Genomic DNA, 20,362 nt, shown 5'->3' with positions numbered 1-20,362 from the left:
TGTGTAAAATTGAATAAACATGTCAGGTTCAATTGGGTTGGACTCATGGGTTAATGAATTGACCTTTTTTTCAAGGGTTTTTTTCTATTGCTTTTTGTTTTTTTTTTTTTTTTTCCTTCTCTTTTTTACCAAACTACTTGTAATTGTTTAAAGAATTAGAGTATTATTATAATAATTCAAATAGTGTGCAACAACAACAACAACAAAAATTCCCAACATCACTTGCATTTGGAAGGGCCTAGACTTGGACGCATCTTCATTGTATATTAAAATTTTGTATTTTAGATGAAAAAACTAACATAATTATTGACCAATTTTTCTATACCTAACGTGTTATGTTTTATGGATAAATTTTTATATTGTTAGTTATCTTTGTAGGAAATTTAACTTCTTTCTTTTTCTTTTTTTTCTTTTTTTCTTTTTTTGAGAGAATAAGTAATTAAATTTATTTCATATTTTGTGGGCTCCAATTAGTTTAACTGATAAAAATTCTTAATATGATCCATGGCATCTAGTTTTTGTGTGTGTGTGTGTGTGTGTGTGTGTGTGTGTGTGGGGTGATGATATTAGTGAAACATTGAACTATGTAAACTAACAAATTTATGTTTTTTTTTAGCTTTCATGTTTTATTATTTTCATTATTCTTTATCTTATTTGTATTAAAAGGAATACAATGATCAAGTTTTTTTTGTTTCTTTGGCATGTGAAAAAAGTATGGATCATACTGAGTTGACCCAACCCTTAAAAGTTCAAGTATGGGACATAGGGTTTGCAACTTGTTTAAGACAACCCATTTCTAACCCGAATTTGGTCTAGTTGAACCTAAACATGAACCGGATCGATCTAACCCATTTGTCATGTCTAATTTGGATTGCTTGTAGGGTTATAAATGGATTGACATGTTTGTGAATAGATTAGGTACAACTCGAAGGAGAGTGGAAAATTGTTTATGTTCATTTAGTTTGCAAATGATCAAAGTTTAAGCCTAAGTTTTGACTCAACTATTAAACAAGTTGAGCGCATGGATCTTGGGCAGTTGCTAACTTATGCAAATACCTCACCATCACTTGACCAAGTATATCATTTGCTCTTAGTGTAGTAAGATGTGCATGCCAATGCCACACCTTCCACACTGGGAGGCTATCCTTCGAATTGTGAAATATCTTTAAGGTCATCCCAAATTCCCAATTGTGGACTCTTATATATAGCTATGACATTTGCTTGTATATATAGGCCTTTATAGCTTTGGATTGGACAATATCACCTTCAGATATGTGATCTACTACAGGATGTTGCTTTTTCTTAGGTGCGAACTTGATCACATGAAAAAGTAAGAAACAAAGTGTGGTGTCCTGCTCTAGTGAAAAAGGCTAAATATGGAGTCATGACCAATATGTCATGTGAACTCATGTGAATCAAGCAACTTATAAAGGAATTGAGTTTTATTGTGCAATTGCCTATGATTATGTATCGTGAATTTGTGACAATCATGTAGTTATTCACAGTAGTGGAGCCAGGATTTCAGTTGAGAGAGGGCAAGATTAAGAACAAGATTGAAATCAAGAAATTAATAGATTAATTAAATCTATGTACATTAAGTTTAAACATGTAATTTGATTACTCAAAAATAAATTGATAAAATGAATAAATATAAAAGTGTTGAAAGTATAGTAATGCTTGAAAAGTTATATACCTTATCAGTGCTTTGATTGCTTTTAAAAAATTACTAGTCACAACTCCGCGCAATGCATAGAAATTTCTAACTATTTTAAAATAAAATGTAATGTATAATTTTTTTTTTAATTATTCATTAAATTATATATTAGGACTAAAATAGTGTTTTCTCATAAGAGAATCTCATTTTAAATGTATTAAACTATTAATTAAGAATTTTTTTTTTTTTACATAACTATTTACGAAACCAACAAAGGGCAAGGGTCTTCCTTTTTTTTTTTTAAGTAATGAATTTTTTGTTCCCTATAAATAAAAAATTATATATATATATATATATATTTTTTATATTAAGATTGTTTTCATCTATTCATATTATGAGCCAATTTGCTAGTGATAGAATATAGTGTGGATTAAAATTTTCCAATTATGACATTTAGAAAAGAATGAGAAAAATAGCTTTTTCCCACCATTAATAAATTTCAACTTCTAGCATCCTATTTTAATATTATCTTTACTTCCAAACCAATCTATCTCCTTTGAAGTATACAAAGTATAATCATGATCTATTTTCTTGAATACATTACTTATCTCAATACATCCATAAAAATACATCGAATCAAAACATACCTATACGAAGATGCTTTGCAAAAAAAAGGATGTCTCATCAATCATCGTTTTGCAAAATGTCATATCAATCATTGCTTAACAATGATTAATTTGATCGATTAGGAAAATTACTTTTTATTTATAATCTATTAAGATTATTTTCTCTATGGAAACTGCAAAATTGTCCACTCAAAAAGATTATAGAATAAACAATTATTAGCAAAATCTCATAATTAAGTTTCTATGTGCATCATTATAATAATTAATAATAATAACAACAACAATAACAAAAATAATAATGAAAATACAATTGCAAAAGCTAAAATATGTCACTCATTCAATTATTTCCATTTGATTAACCTTTGCTTTTATCTAAATAAGTGGCACTATAGAGTATTTCTAATACAATTATTAAGAGTACTTTCTCTACAAAAACTACAATTTTGTTCACACAAAATGATTTAAAAGTAAACAAAACTTAGTAAAGTCTCATGGTTTAACATCTAATTGAATCACTAAAAAAAAAAGGAATTTTTTTATTATCGGGAATTGGAATACCTAAATATGCATAAAAGTTGATACAAATTTGCCAAAAAGAGAAACAAATGTGAAGTGACAATTAAATCAACAATAACAAAAAGAACCATTATGGAGGAAAAAGTGGTTGAAGCAATAAATAAAAAAAAAGCATCAAAAGAGACAAAATTGGAGAGAGAGAGAGAGAGAATTGGCCTTTTTTGCAATGAACAACTTGGATGGAATAGGGGAGAGAGGTGGAAATGAAGTAAAAGAAATTTATAAGAAAATCAAGTTGGAAGAGGAAGAGTAAAAGCAGATGAAAGATTCAAAAAAGTGAAATTGTAGAATTTATGAAGATGAAAGGTTGGAAGGGTGGAAGTAGATGAAAGGTTCAAAAAAATGAAATCATAGAATTTATGAAGATATAAATGAGAAAATTTAAAAATTTATAAAGGAAATCAAATGAAAAATTTAAGAAGCCAATAATTGGCGAAGATGAAAAATTGAACTAAGAAGACAATGGTTGAAAAAGATGAAAGGTTAAACAAAGTAAAAATTGCAAAAAATTAAAAAAGACTGCTAATGACATGACACAAAAAGAGCTTTTGTAAAATTTATTTTAATGCTTCCATTATTGTATAATAGTATAGATAGATATGTATAGACATTGTTTTATTTTATTTTAGATTCTTCATTGATTTTATTGCTTAGTTATAATATCTAAATTAAAGTAGATGAATGTGTAAAGGCAAAGTTATATATAAAGTTAAAACCACTCAAGATAAATGTGTAAAGTCAATCTATACATATATTTAATATATTCTCAAAAAATATTTATATATTTAATATTGTCAACAAAATTTAGGAATAAAAATTAAATAAGAAAAAGAATGATTACGTAATCAATGACATGGCGGATGAGGTGGTGCAATATGAGTATAGTAACAATAAATGCTACACTTCAGCTTTTAGATATATATAGATATAGATTATGTAGAATTTAATTTTCTCCTACGTCGTAGAATAGCCGTCCCTTCTCTTGAAGGTGTTTTTGTACCTTGAGGTAATAGGTTTACCTTCAAGGTTTTGTGGTTTTTTCCTTTCTTTCGAGGGTGGGGAAACACGCTTTCTTGTTTTTAGTTTTTTTCCCTTTTTTATTCTAGTTTCAGATCAATGGAGTAGTTAGCAAAATCTTGGAGTTGTCTTACCCTCTCGGATGTGGAAGGTTCTCATGTTGGCATTACAGAGGAAGAAGTAGTTTCAGATTTCGTCCTTACTATAAAGTTTCTCACCAAGCAGGCTTTGAACGTGGAGGCTATTGCCAAAACATTCACACCCATATGGAGAATGAAAAATGGATTTAGGGTGACTAAAGAGAGTGATCATGTGGTGCTCTTTACTTTTGATAACCAAACTGACGTGGAGCGAGTCCTTAATACAAAACCATGGAGCTTTGATAAGCACCTTATGGTTTTACATTGGTATGATAAAGAGGTTGACGTACTGGATATTGATTTTAATATGGTTACTTTCTGGATTCAGGTACACAACATACCAGTTTTTTTTTTGAACAAGGGCTGTAGTTGAAAAAATTTGTGGCGCTGCTGGTTTGGTGGACAAGAACATGGATGAAAGGGAAATTATGGGCGATGGTTTTATTTGAGTATGGGTTAAGGTGGACATTTCAAAACCTTTGTGCAGAGGCCGAGTGATTTCTTTGAAGAATGGCAAGGAACTTTGGGTAACCTTCAAGTATGAGCGGCTGTCAAACTTGTGTTATTGGTGTGGCAGCCTCACATATGATGAACAAGATTGCGAGTTGTGGATTGAGAGTGAGGGCACGCTACCAACTGAGGCTCAACAATATGGTGCATGGATTAGAGCACCACCTTTCGTGCAATCAAAAAGAAACTCAGTTTCTGTTCCTGGATTTTATAAAACAAAATCCGTCAGTCTAACTACAATGTCCACCCCAAAGTCGTCTGCAAAACCACAGGTGGTGATCCGAAGAGGAGGTACGGCGTCGAAGATTGTCAGATCAGGCCAGGGTAGTAAGACACCAAATCAGGAAGGAATTAAATTCCCAGATTTTCAAAAGGCAAATCCGATTGAATCAAGTCCTTTCCATACAAATCACAACGATTTGGGTGAAATCAATGCTATTAATACGGATCTAAATAGGGGGAGTTTATCTGCTGAGTTATTTGAAGAGAAATTAGAGGAAATAAATCGTGATTTGAGGAAATTTGATGCGGCAACAGAATTTCATTCAAAATCAAACTCTCCCATGGGTAAGGAAAATAATTTGGACTCAATGACAATTAATGAGATTTTTCTGAAGTCCACTCAATCACATGCAACATCACATGGTTGTCCTTGTGTACCACTTTCTGTTCTACCTGATACTTCAAACATTAACACAAGGAATTCAGCTACTTGGAAATGTTTGGCTAGGTTCATCATAGGCACGGATGTCATTATGGCAAATGCAGTCGGATCAAAGAGGAGTGCTCATCCTAATGGGGGTCAGTCGGGGTTACAGAAAAAGAAGAAGATTATTTCTCGGGTTGGCAAAGGTGACAATGTGATATTGGCGAAGGCTGGTTCCCAGCCCTGCCAAAACCAATGAGTCTTTTATGTTGGAATTGTCAGGAACTTAAGAACCAACATACAGAAAATCAGCTTGCAGAATTAGTGTGGGCAAAAGATCCCTTCATTGTGTTTTTAGCTGAGACATGGACGAATGAAGCTAGGCTAATTTTAATTCAAGATCATTTAAAGTTTAAGCACAAATTTATTACACCTAGGAGAAACAAATCAGGGGGTTTGGTGATGTACTGGAAAGAGGAGGTTGACTTAACAATAGAGACTTTTTCAAAGAACCATATTGATGCCACAATTTGCAAAAACAAGGAAGGGGAGTGGAGATTCACAGGTTTTTATGAAGAACCGGATACACAACTTAGACATGAAGCTTGGGCGCGTTTGAGAAATTTGAGAACCTGAAGTCAAGCACCTTGGTTATGTGTGGGAGATTTTAATGAAGTTATAAAGCAACCGGAGAAATTGGGTGGAAGAACTCGACCTCATAATCAGATGCAAGAATTTAGAGACATCTTGGATGAATGTGGATTTATGGATCTTGGTATTGTGGGATCAAAGTTCACTTGGCATAAGCATTTTAATAACTTCACAATATGGGAGAGATTGGATAGGGCAATGGCAACCAATGAGTGGTTTTCTTTGTTTTCAGATACACAAGTTCATCATATAGATGTTACTACTTCGAACCATAAGCCTTTGTTAATTAATCAGGATGGGATGGAATGCAAGCAACAGAGGCCTTTTCGGTTTGAGCAAATATGGATGTGTGAACCGGGGTGTGAGGCAACAATTGAAGCGGTATGGCAGCAGGCAGGGGCTGATCTGAGGGGTGAGAAAGTGATAAAAAAATTGACAACTGTGGGAAAAGATTGACCAAATGAAGCAAGACATGTTTTCGAAATGTGAGAAGAGAGCTAGAACAAAAAAGAAAAAACTTGCCTAGGCTGAGAGACTAGCATGCAGTGGGGGGTCAGTGACTTTGATGAAAAAGCTAGAGAAAGAAATAAACAAACTCCTCGATAAAGAAGCACAGATGTGGGGGTAGCGGGCAAAGATGCAATGGCTAAAAGATGGGGATAGGAATACAAGGTTTTTTCATAGCATAGCTTCATAGAGAAGGAGGAAAAATTATATTAAGGGGCTGTATAATAATAATGGCCAATGGTGCACTAATCCTAGCCGAGTAGAGGACATTGTTCTAGAGTTTTTATCAAGCTCTTTTCACTTCCCAAAGGCCAGATAACTTTGATGAGATTTTGGCACAAATACCTCGGGTTGTAACAGCCGAGATGAGCAATGATTTGTTGGCCAAATTTAAAGTAGACGAAGTAGAGACCGCCCTTAAGTAGATGGCTCCTTTGAAATCACTCGGACTGGATGTAATGCCACCCTTTTTTTACCAACATTATTGGTCCTTGGTGGGCAGCGATGTGGTTGTTGATATTCTATATTTCCTAAATTCGGGTAATCTCCCTCCATTTTTGTGTCATTCATTTATAACTTTGATCCCTAAAGTTAATAATCCTGAATATATTTCATAATATCGCCCTATTAGTCTTAGCAATGTATTGTATAGAATTTTTTTCAAAAGTTTTGGCTAACAGGTTAAAGAAAGTTCTACCCCACTTAGTGTCAGAACAACAAAGTGCTTTTGTGAAGGGCAGGTTGATTTCTGATAATATTATGGTGGCTTTCGAAACCCTCCATTATATGACAAACCATAGTTCGGGGGAGACGGGGTATATGGCACTTAAATTAGACATGAGCAAGGCATATGATAGAGTGGAGTGGCTGTATATGGAGAAACTGACGAAGAATATAGGTTTTGGAGACACTTGGATAAATCTGATGATGCAATGTATTTCCAAAGCTACTTATTCTGTCTTGATTAATGGGGAGCCACATGGTCACATCACTCCCACGAGGGGGCTGCTCCAAGGAGATTCTTTGTCTCCATACTTATTCTTATTATGCACGAAAGGCTTCCATGGATTATTGAGAAAAGCGGAGGAGAATGGAGACATAAGGGGTATTTCTATTTGTCGAAGTGCATCAAAACTAACACACCTTCTTTTTGCAGACGACAGCCTTATTTTTTGCAAGGCAAAAATAAATGAGTGTGAGAAGCTTTTGGAGATCTTAGCCACTTATGAATGAGCATCTAGGCAACAAATAAATAGAGATAAAAATTCTATTATTTAGCAAGTCCATTTCCCAACAAATGCAAGCTTCAATTCAAAAGGCCCTTGGAGTACCCGTGGTCAAACAATACAAGAAGTACTTGGGATTACCAAGTTTCATAGGGCGAAAAAAGAAGGACAGTTTTGACAATATCAAGCAAAGAGTGTGGAAAAAGCTTCAAGGATGGGGAGGCAAACTACTATCACAAGCGGGGAGAGAAATTTTAATTAAAGCAGTGGCTCAAGCACTACCTACATACACTATGTCATGTTTCAAACTACCGGTTACTCTTTGCCATGGCATTGAAGCTCTCTTTCGAAGATTCTTTTGGGGGCAACAGGGAGACAGTCGAAAGGTGCATGGGTAAGGTGGGAAGAACTATGTAAGCCAAAGGAGCAAGGAGGGATGGGTTTCAAGGATTTGTCACGCTTCAATGATGCATTGCTCGCTAAACAAAATTGGCAACTCCTACATGATAAATCCACACTGTTTTACCAGATTTTTTAAGCGAGATTTTTCCCACATTGTTCGATCATGGAAGCCACTTGTCTAAGCTCGACACCCTATGCATGGAAGAGCATTATAAAGGGGAGAGAGCGTGGAGCAATTTGCAGAATTGGTGATGGGAAGTTAGTTCATATTTGGGGGGATAGGTGGCTGCCCCAAAAACATTCACCACTGGTTTTATCTCCCAAGTAGGTGGGCTGGCTAAAGCTAAAGTCAATAGTTTGATAGATGAAGATAGAAAATGTTGGAGGATGAAATTAATCAATGAAACATTGTTGGACTTTGAGGCAAAGATGGTGAAAAGCATACCCCTCTGCCTTACTAAGCAACCCGATGAATTAATTTGGCCTCAAAGTGCTAATGGTGCTTACACGGTCAAGACGGGTCATAGGTTTTTGCAAATAGAGTACCAGAACCAACAACTAGGACAATCCGAACCTCTGATGCTCAAGTCGCAGTGGAAAGGGATATGAGTCTCAATGTACCAAGCAAAGTGAAGAATTTAATTTGGCGAACTTCAAAAACCTCCCTCCCAAAAAGCAAAACTTATTCAGAAGAAAGGTTCTTAACGAGGACTATTGTGATCACTGTCAAACAGAACATGAAGACACCCTCCATGCCCTTTATCTTTGCCCGAAATTAGAGGAAATTTGGATCTCAATACAAGCATGGAATCAGCGCAGTCTACGGCAAACGATGAGTTTTGTTGATCTCATGGGATGTATTCTGGCGGAGAATAGGGACCCAGATTTGTTTGCTATGGTAGTATGGGCTGTATGGAAGAGAAGAAATGACATGAGGGTGGGGAAAAGTTGAGAAACTCTCCCAAATCTTGTGCAGCAAGCTTGCAGTAGGGTAAGGGAATTTTTGCTGCATAATAATGCAGAGGTAGGACCCATTGAAAGACCTCTAACTCAGTGGCAGCCCACAGCACACCAACAGTACAAAATTAACTTTGATGGGGCACTTTTCAAGGCAAAGAATTAGGCCGAAATAGGGGTGGTAATCCAAGATAGTGAGGGGCAGGTGATGGTGTCCTTGGCACAGCGAATCCCCCTGCCCTATTCAACTATAGAAGTTGAGGCGTTGGTAGCAAGGCATGCAATGGAGTTGGCTTTGGAAACTAGCCTCAATAAGGGAGTTTTGGAGGGTGACTCACTGATCCTCATGAACGCCCTAAAATTAATTTCTCACAGCTTTTCACAGTTTGGTCACATTGTTAATGATATACAGCACTTAGCCTCTCAGTTCTCCATTATTTCTTATTCTTATGTAGAGGCATTGTAATACTGTAGCTCACTCGCTTGCGAGGCGAGCAATTTCTTTCTTCATTACAAGTCTAGATGGAAGATGTACCACTAGAGATTGCAAATATACTTCAGACTGATTTTCATAGCCATAGTTAATAAAAGTTTGTGATGTGGATTCTCAAAAAAAAAAAAAAAAATGTTGAAGCGTAATGTTTAATGTTATTGTGCTCCTGTTGAACCACATCAGCGTCACATCATCAACTTATTTTCAATATTTTCTCTCTCATTTTTTAATTATTTTTCTCCATATTAATTTCCCACTTTACAATTACACTTTTTCCAACATTTATTTACTTTTACCTTTTTATCTCCCCACTATTCTATACCTTAACTTTACAATTTCTTCATCCCTTCATCTTCCGTTTATTTTGACTCTCTTTCTCCTCATTTTTTTTACTATAAAAATTTGTTATATTCTCTTCCATTCAATCTATATTTTTCTCACACAAAAAGATGAATACTCTCTCTCTCTCTCTCTCTCTCTCTCTCTCTCTATATATATATATATATATATATTCTTTCTTTTGATGGATTTTTAACTCTTTATTACACCTCTAATTTAGATTGATGAATTTTTATGCATAACTCTACTTGAGATTGATATGATTTAGTTATATTTTAATTTTTTATCTTTTTCATTTTAATTTTTCATTTTTTTTTGTTACATGTTATCCTATGAAATTACAGAATGATTTAAAGTTATTCTAATACATAGCATGACTTGGATAATTTGGTGTTTACAACTATACATTTTCTTTTGAATATTCTTCTACTCATCTTCTTTTATATAATTTTGTTATTTGTCTCACATTCTCTTCAAAAAAAAAAAAAAAAAGTGATTACTCTCTCTCTCTCTTATTAATTCTTTCTTGCAACTCTACTTTTGGATGATACACTTTTGTGGTGTATTTTTTGAGTTATTTATCACATGTACTCTCTATCCCTCTTATAGTTTTGGTTTGAGTTAATTTTTAGATATTCTAGAAGTGAGAATTTGAGTTTATATCAAAATACAATTTACATGATTATTTATTTGAATGTGTCTATAAATTATTTGAGTAATATCAATTGTAAATTTGTGATGAGGTTTGGTTATCATAATTGATGGGATCAACGAACTCCCTTGCCCAGACGACTTCATCAAATACCTCCGTCTACCTAGCCATGGCATGGACGAGGAAAAGCAAACCATTAATGAGAAGCTTCAATGCCTCGGACTGTTACCAATTAACTGTCAAACTGTTGATAGCTCTTCAAAACCCGCATTAACAAGTCCTGAGGCGTAACAGAAGAAGCACTAAAGCCACAATTAAGGCCCCAACGATTAGAAACTACAAAACTATATATACACACCCAAAGTGCACAAGCAGAGGTAATTCTGATACTCTAAACTCTCTTATTTCCCCAAAAACTTTTGTACACTGACTTTGGTATCAGAGGCGTTGTGGCAGGCACCACAACAGTGACCACCTAAGGAAAGCCTTTGCGCTACATTTGCAGGTATAGTGACGAGGATTTCACTCCATTTGGACAACTACTGACGATTTTCACATCATCAGTTTGGCGCCATCTATGGGGACGACATTTTTGCACTTAGGTTCCAAAGCGTAGTTCCAGTCAATTTCCAAATTCAGGTGGAGTCCAACCAAGATTCTGCAGCATTAGCCCTACAAATCCAGACACTTACAGCTAGTGTGGAAGAACTCACCAGTCAGAACCAAGAGATGAGACTACGACTTCAACAAAAGGAGAACCGGTCTAGGTCCAATCAGGAGGATGATGGAGACAGTCATAGACGGAGTGACCGTCGAAAGCCAGCCACTCTAGATGGACCAAACTCGGATCTTCTCCAGGAAATGAGAAAAGAGATGGACGAGCTAAGAAGTGCCATTAAAGGGAAAACAGATCGAAGCCTGGATAGAATGGTCAGGATGACGGATTCACCTTTCACGGCAGCAGTCCTGGAATGCCCAGTGCCGTCAAAATTTCGCCTGCCTCAGCTTGAATCATTTGACGAGTTGAAGGACCCCCTGGATCACCTTAACACTTTCAAGAAAACCTTAGGCCTTCAACAGCCTCCCGACGAAATACTGTGCCATTCATTCCCCACCACTCTTAAAGAAGTTGCAAAGGAGTGGTTTAAGAAGTTACCAACATCGTCCATCGATTGCTTCGAGTAGTTGGGCAGTTCCTTCGTATGCCACTTCGTTGGGGGACAACGCACGAGGAGGCCAGCTGACCACTTACTTACCATCAGACAAGGAAAAAATGAGACCCTGAGGTCGTACATGAAGCATTTCACTCAAGAAACGTTAGAAGTCGATGAAGTTGATGACAAGGTACAGTTGACAACCTTTAAAGCTGGATTGAAATTCAGGAAGTTCATGGTCTCACTCACAAAGAATCCTCCAAAGACGATGGCAAAGTTGCTTCTAAAGGCGCAGAAGTACATGAACATCGAAGACACCTTAGCAACGATAAAAGACAGAGAGAAGACCAATGAAAAGGGAAGGAAGGAGGACGATCAGAGAGGACAAAAAAGGGAGCGTTCAGATCGTTAGAACAACGACGGGGGCAAAAGGAAGGACGATAAAGCTCCTCGATTGGTAAAATTCACTCCTTTAATTATGCCTCTTGACAAAATTTTGGCGCAAATTAAGGATGAGCATTACCTCAAATGGCCAAGGCCATTACACTCGTCACCCAATGTACGTGACAAAAAGAAAATTGCTGTTTCCATAAGAATCACGACCACTACATAGAGGATTGCAAGGATTTGAAGGAGCAGATAGAGGAACTCATACAAAAATGGAAATTGCAAAGGTTTGTAAAGAAGGGAGAACCTAGTAGGTTCGGGGATGATAACAAGGGCAAGTGCGAAGCCTCACCAAAGGATGAAGACCTCACTTCCCAACGTCCGCCAAGTGTGATCGGGGAGATAAAGACACAGGGAGGCTACACCCTTTTGAGTCCCCTCTTGTTAGCTTCAGTGGCTGGAAGGTAGCCACATCCATCTATTGCCTGAAGATAAAGTTTCCAACGAAAAATGGTGTAGGTGAAGCAAAAGGAAATCAAGTACTGGCTAGGGGTGCTACCAAGCAGTGTTGGCAGCAAAGGAAAACCATACGTGGATGATCGAGGAAAAAGAAGAGGAGAAGGTGGAAGCCCTAGAAACTTTGGAGCCGGTAGACAGAGAGCCAATGAAGACTACAAGAGTAGGGACAACCATGAGTACAGAAATGAAGAAGAAACTAATCCAATTCCTTAAGGAAAACTTGGACATCTTCGCCTGGAGCCATGAGGACATGCTAGGCATATCCATAGAGATCATTAAGCATAAGTTAAAAGTGGACCCTGAGAAAAAGCTCGTCTAGTAGAGACGACGAGCGTTTGCTTTAGAACGAAACTAGGCGTTCATGGATGAAGTAAATAAACTACTAGTAGCAAGCTTCATCTGCGAGGTCTATTACTCGGACTGGCTGGCTAACGTCGTCCTTATAAAAATGGCAAATGGGAAATGGAGGATGTGTGTAGACTTCACAGACTTGAACAAGACCTGCCTGAAGGACAGCTTCCCTCTGCTGAGGATAGATTAGCCGGTGGATTCCACAGCAGGACACAAGCTCCTGACTTTTATGGACGCATTTTCAGGGTAGAACTAGATAAAAATAGTAGCGGAAGACCCAGAGAAAACTGCCTTCATCACAAGCCAAGGGTTCTATTGCTACAAGGTGATGCCCTTTCGGGTTGAAAAATGCAGGAGCTACCTACCAGAGGTTGGTAAAAAAAAATGTTCAGTAAATAGATTGGGAGGAACATGGAAGTGTACGTGAATGACATGCTCGTCAAGAGTAAAGAAGAGTCTGCTCACCTGGATGATCTCCAAGAGACGTTTGCAACTTTCAGACAATATCAGATGAAGTTAAACCCCAGCAAGTGCGCCTTTGAGGTGGCATTCGGGAAGTTCTTAGGGTTCATGGTGTCCCAGAAAGGAATAGAAGCGAACCCAGAGAAGGTATGAGCCATACTAGAGATGATGTCGCCTAAGACCATGAAAGAAGTCCAAAAGCTCATAGGGAGGATAGTAGCGCTCAACAAATTCGTCTCGAAAGCAACGGACAAATGCTTACCCTTCTTCAAGACATTAAAGCAGGCATTCGCTTAGACGGATGAGTGTGAGAAAGCTTTCCAGGAACTCAATTGCTACCTGAGCAATCCACCCCTCCTAAGCCCATCCAAGGAGGTAGAAAACCTGTATTTATACTTAGCAGTGTTAACTACAGCGGTGAGTGCTGCCTTGATTTGAGAAGAGGACAGAAGGTAGCTCCCAGTATATTATGTCAGCTAGGCCTTCCAAGGGGCAGAAGCTAAATACCCATGCATAGAGAAGATTGCATTCGCTTTGATTGTAGCTTCACGCAAGCTATGCCCTTACTTCCAGGTGAACCCCATCTTGGTGATGACAGACCAACCTATAAAGAAGTTGATGAACAAGCCCGAGGCTGTAGGAAAGATGATCTAGTGGGCTATCGAGCTCAGCCAATTCAACATTAAGTACCACCCCAAGATAGCTATTAAGGTATAGGCATTGGCAAATTTCATCGCCAAATTTACAATCCCCGACGAGGAGGGAGCTACAGACGAAGTGGAAAGATGGACGATTCAAACTGACGGTTCGTTAGTCTAAAAGAGGGGCGGAGTAGGGGTCATTATCATCACCCCAGAAGAAGAGACGCTTAAATACAGAGTTCAGCTAGCATTCTCGGCCACCAACAATGAAGCTGAATACGAGGGAGTACTAATAGGACTAAGGGTCGGGAAGGCCCTAGGAGTTAAAAACTTGCTCCTCCAGAGCGATTTAAAGCTCGTTGTAGGTCAGATAAAAAGGGAATTCAAAGCAAAGGAGGAAAGGATGCAAAAATACCTAAAGTTGACGAAACTTTTGACATAGGAGTTTGATCAGGTGAAGTTCACACAGATCCTCATAAGCTAGAATATGAGGGTAGACGAGCCAGCAAAACAGTTGTCGTTAGAAGTAGGACCAACGAGCACAAACCTGAAGATTGAAGTCTAGAAATGCCCCAGTATCAAAGAGGTCCACACCTTCACAATCCAGAGCGAAAGTAGTTGGATGACCCCAATCCTATCCTTCCTTCAGAACAGACGGCTTCCACAGGACGTCGAAGAGGCTAGGAAGGTCTGGAAGAGAGTAGCAAGGTTCATGATCCTGAATGACACCCTATACAAAAGAGGTTTCTCCATGCCTTACCTGAAGTGTGTCAACGAGGAGGAAGCCAAATATATTTTGAAGGAGATCCATGAAGGAATTTGCAGAGACCATGCAGGCCTAAGATCCTTGGTTAGCAAAGTTATCCGAACGGGTTACTTTTGGCCTACCTTGCAGAAGGATGCAAAGGAGTTTGTTAAGAAGTGCGACAAATGCCAAAGGTTTGGGAACATCCAACGCATCCCATCTGAGAAATTGACGACAATAACCTCCCCGTGGCTGTTTGCCTAGTGAGGACTTGACATCGTCGGCCCATTACCCCAAGGTAAAAGACAGGTAAAATTTTTACTAGTTGCCATTGATTATTTCACAAAATGGATTGAAGCAGAAGCACTATCAACCATAACAAAGGCAAAGGTCCACAACTTCGTGTGGAAGAATACAGTTTGCCGATTTGGGATACCACAGGCGATTATATTAGACAACGGGCTGTAGTTTAATAGTCAAGGTTTCAGGGACTTCTGCTCGGGGCTAGGAATCAAGAACCAATTCTTATCCCCTGGTCACCCCTAAGCTAATGGCCAGACAAAAGTGACGAACGAAACTCTGCTCAAGATCATCAAGGCTCGGTTAGACGAGGCAAAGGGCGCATGGCCAGAAGAGTTTCCCAACGTTCTGTGGCCATATAGGACTACAACGAGGACCCCAACAGGAGAAACCCCTTTTAGTCTCACTTATGGCACCAAAGCAGTAATCCCAATTGAAGTAGGGATCACTAGCACGAAACAAGAAGTTTTCCACGAAGGCAACAATGATGATCAACTAAGAATCAACTTGGATTGCTTGGACGAATCCAGAGACGGAGCATCCCACAAAATGGTAGAGTACTAGCAGAAGTTGGCCGAGTACTACAACAAAAGAATGAAGCTCATATGACTTAACATAGGAGATCTTGTCCTACACAAAGTCACATTGGCTACCAAGGACCTAACCCAGGGGAAGCTTGGCCCAACCTAGGAAGGACCCTACAAAGTAACCCATTATTCCAAGCAAGGCATCTATCACGTGGAAACACTAGATGGAAGGAGATTGCCACGACCAAGGAATTTCGAGCATTTGAAACAATACCATCAGCAAATGTAATGGACAATTGTATTCATATTTGAAATAAGGCAATAAAAGAATTATTTAGCTAGTGTGATGCGTGTAAAGCTATAAAAAAAAATATTGGCTAAGTAACAAGATTCCACCTAGACGGATGTAAGTTATTGACGAAGCCAAATATGACAAGATCCCTTCAATGGGTGTTAGTCACAAAGAATTTGGCTAAGTAACAAGATTCCGCCTAGATGAATGTAAGTTACTGACGAAGCCAAAAATGTCAAGATCCCTTCAATGGGTGTAAGTCACAAAGAATTTGACTAAGTAACAAGATTCCACCTAGACGGATGTAGGTTACTAACGAAGCCAAAAATGACAAGATAGTCACAAAAGATTGGCTAAGTGAGAGATAAGTCACAAGAAAATTGGCCCACTATTGACAAATGCCGATCATTTCCTAAACAGACAAACCCCTGAACTACGGGCAAACAAACAACGAAGTAGATAGAGATCACATACAGTCAAAAAGTATCATGCACGACAAGGCAGGAAAGTAAATAGGTAAACATAAAATAGTCAATAGAATTAAATGCCCAAAAACACTGGGCAAGAGACATTGTTCTTAAATTAGAATAAAAATATTGTTCTAAAAGTAGAATCAAAAAGCCCAAAAACACATTGGGCACCCAAAAACAAAAAAAGAAAAAAAAACAAAAAACAAAAAAAGAGTAGGCAAACATAAAACAGGAACATGAGCAGGATCAGGCTGTGGCTGCATCATCACCCTCAGGAGGAGGCAGAGGAGCATCTCCGGGAGCATCACCAACAGGATCAGTGGACTGAGAGGCCTTATTTTACCTAGAAAAAAACATAATTGTATGTTTATTTTTAAAAATATGACAAGCACAATACCATTTAATATATTTTTTATTTGAGGTGAGAGAAGTCAGTTTCTGTTTTGTCTAATCAAGTGGGCTCCATGGTTTTTAACATATTTACAAAAGTATTATTGAGCAACGTTATTTAAAAACTGAAACTGGTAAGATGAATTTTCTAAATTCTGTGTTTAAATACCTTAAAATGAGCAATGTAACTCAAACATTCTAGTAAAAAAACACCCTTACCAAATGTGGTTTTTTTTTTTTTTTTTTTAGCTCACAGTTTTTAGTTTTTAAACACTGAAAAAACTATTGTTCAAACACCCTAATCAAATAGGGCCTAAGTCCTTACAAATTGACTCAAAAGAGCATTAGAGTTTCCAAACTCCATAAAAAAAAAAAAAAAAAAAAAAAAAAAATTGAAAGATGAGGATGTGGTTCCTCATACAAAATTGAGTGTTTTCCTCTTTCTTTTTTTTTTTTTTTTTTTTTTTTTTTTTGATAGCTTCTAGGTATTTCTTATACATATAGAGGTCTGCACAATGTGCACATATGGAGTCAACGTGGAAAAAGCAGCTAAAGTTAGGCGCGATGGTCAAAGAAAACAGAAGAAGAAGAAAAAGTGACTAATCTTACAAATTACCGATCACCAAAAAAAAAAAATATATATATATATATATTTATTATCTTATTGAACTAATATTTTAGTAATAAATTTTTTTAATAAAATTTGTATTAATTTTAATAATTTTCTAAAAAATAAAGATATTATTGTTCAATTAAAGTATCCCCAGATTTTAATGAACTATGATACTGAGCGAGTGCATTTTGTATTAGATTTCGTGTGCAAAGTGGCCCTTACCTTCCAGCTGTTTTCCTAGCATTTTCCGTTTTCCCTTTATTTTGTTTTGGATAGCTTCCAAGTACTTTATTGTGCATATGGAGGTTTGCGCAGATAGAGTACACATCCACGTGAAAAAAGCAAGATAGTCAATACAGGAAAAAGTTTTATTTTTATTATTATTTTTTTTTATTTTTTTTAAGTTTTGTAATTTTTAAATTTTTGTTAGGGCAGAATGGTAACTTATTTACATTAACTTATTAGTATTATTTGTTTTCTTAGTATGCAATGGTAATTTTTAAACTTTCTATTTTTTAAATTGTGTTTTTTTTTTTTTTAATTGATACTAAAGTTTAAAACCATGAATAATTAGTTCTGAATTGAGGAAATATTTTATGGTAAACTTTTATATTTATTATAATACACACACACACACATATATATATATATATTTATTTATTTATAAATATAAAAAATAGCGGTAAACCCGAAACGGCACACTGGTATTGATCGGTATTCGAAATATATTGTACCACTGGCCAAATCGGTACAGCCTCCGGTATGATATTGACTCCCTTGGATAAATCAAAAGTTGGTTTGACAATAAATAAAGAAGAAAAACTTTATGCAAAAATTTATAATGGGATGCCCACCGACTCTAATAAAAAATCAATTGATAGGTGATAGAAAATGAACTTTTGACCCATCTTTCACATGAGGATGAGGTTCCTCATACAATTTTTTTTTTGGAAAAGAAAAAATTATGGCCTGTTTGGATGGTCTGTTTCCATAACTCAATTCTCAATTTTCATAACTCATAACTCAAAAATGGTGGGACCCATAGCAAAAAGGTTGTTTAGGAAGTCCATAACTCTATTTCCATAACTTTGTTTTGATTATTTAATTCTTTGATTTTTGAGTTATGAGTTATGGAAACTGAAAACACATTTTGGCTGTTTTCAGTTTCCATTACTCATAACTCAATGACAATATTGTAATTAAACACACATAGAGACCCATAAACAGTACTCAGCCGCACCTTTTGATTTTTTTTTTTTCCTTTCTTCTCCTGGGTTGGCTATTCGGTTTTTTTTTTTTTTTTTCATTGGTTTGGTCTGTTCTGTTTTTTTTTTTTTTTTTTTTTTTTTTTTTTTTTTTTTTTTTTTTTTTCACTGGCTCGGTTTGTTCTGGGTGTTTTTTTTTTTTTTTTTTTTTTTTCACTGGTCGGTTTTTGGGTGTTTTTTTTTTTTTTACTAGGTTCGGTGAGTTTGGGTATTGAAGGAAAAAAAAAAAAAGAAAAAAAAAGCTACACCGGGTGACAGGTATGGAGCCCACAAATAGTGTGAAAAATATTGAGTGATGGGAAGTGAGTGATGGTGCCAAACAAACATGGTATTTTAGAGTGATGCGTGATGAGTGATGAGTGACGTAAATTGAGTGACCAAAAAAAAGCATCCAAAAATGGGGTTAGATTTCGTATGCATGTGACCCTCCACTTCTACGTGTTTTCTTTTTCCTTTTCTTTTCTCTTTTTTTTGGGGGGGGGGGGGGGGGGGGGAGTTTTGGATAGCTTCCGTGTATTTCCCTATGCATACAGAGCTTTGAATGGAGCCCGTGCGGGGTAAAAAGCTGCTAAAATTGGGTTTGATAGTCAAAGAAAAAGGAAGAAGAAGAAGAAGACGAAGAAAGAAAAATGAAAAAACAGTGAAGCATAAGAAGATATATAGAAATACTTCGTTAATAATTTCTTTTCTACGAGGTATTATCTTATTAAGATCACCTCACTTATTGGCATAATAGCATTACTGTATTATTTTATTGAAGAAATTATAGCTACAGAGTGGATGGCCACTTGATTAATAGAGAACTACATATATCATTTCATCTTTATAGTTTTGTCTTGCTAACCATTTCCTTTTATTTTAGGACAAAGTTTGCCAAAGGCTCTAACTTTACTAATTATTTTTTTTATTAAATGTGAATTTTGATTAATGTGCCATTGTATAATATTTTCTTCTTGTATCTTTCATATTTGCAAAATTTTCAAAAGATTAAAAATCAATAGCTATATCATCAATCAAATGTTTAAATTTCAAGTTTTTATAATCTAAAATTATGCATTAAAAATAAATTTATAAATCGAATAGTAAATAATTTCTGATTAAAATGAAATTTAATATGCATATTAAGAACATAAAGAACAAGCACTCCATCAAATAGATTTTCAAAATATATAAACATGTTAATTTTTTTAGTAGAAATTGTAGCCATTGACTACAAATAAACTTTGTCTTTTATTATTATTTTTTTTTAAAGAGTATTATTTAGCAAAAATAACCTAGAGAGGGAGTGGCATTGACAAATAATCCATTCAAATAAATATAAGTAAAAATTCAATTTTATACTCAATTTTACAATAAACTGGTTGATAAGGTAGAAACTTGTTCACCATTTTTTACATCAACTTATCGCCCTTTTTTTCATGACTCATGGTAGACCATTTTGATAAATTGTGAAAGTGGCCCTTGTCTTCCTCTTCCATATGTGTAAGTGTTTTCTTTTTCTTTTATTTTGGACAGCACATGGAAGTCTGCACAAATGGAGCCCACGTGAAAATAGCTACAAAAGTTGCTGGTTTGATAGTAAAAATTGATAGTTTTTAGACCCCTTAAAAACACAATTGGATTAACCTAGATAATTAGCCAAGTTGTTACTTAGTCCAAATTAACAAATCTAGGTTATCACAATCAAAACAGTCATATCATGCAAAGCAGTGGAAAGATAAATAACACAATGATATGATCACCCAGGAAACCAAACCGGTAAAAACTTGGGAAGGATTTAACCTAGCTATCCTTAAGGTAAACCTGAATCTACTATGAAAGAATCAAAGTTGTTCAACAGGACTTAGATC

Source organism: Quercus lobata, chromosome 6 (assembly GCF_001633185.2).
Source record: "Quercus lobata isolate SW786 chromosome 6, ValleyOak3.0 Primary Assembly, whole genome shotgun sequence".
Classification (NCBI taxonomy): domain Eukaryota; kingdom Viridiplantae; phylum Streptophyta; class Magnoliopsida; order Fagales; family Fagaceae; genus Quercus; species Quercus lobata.
Note: the sequence above shows the minus strand (reverse complement) of the source record.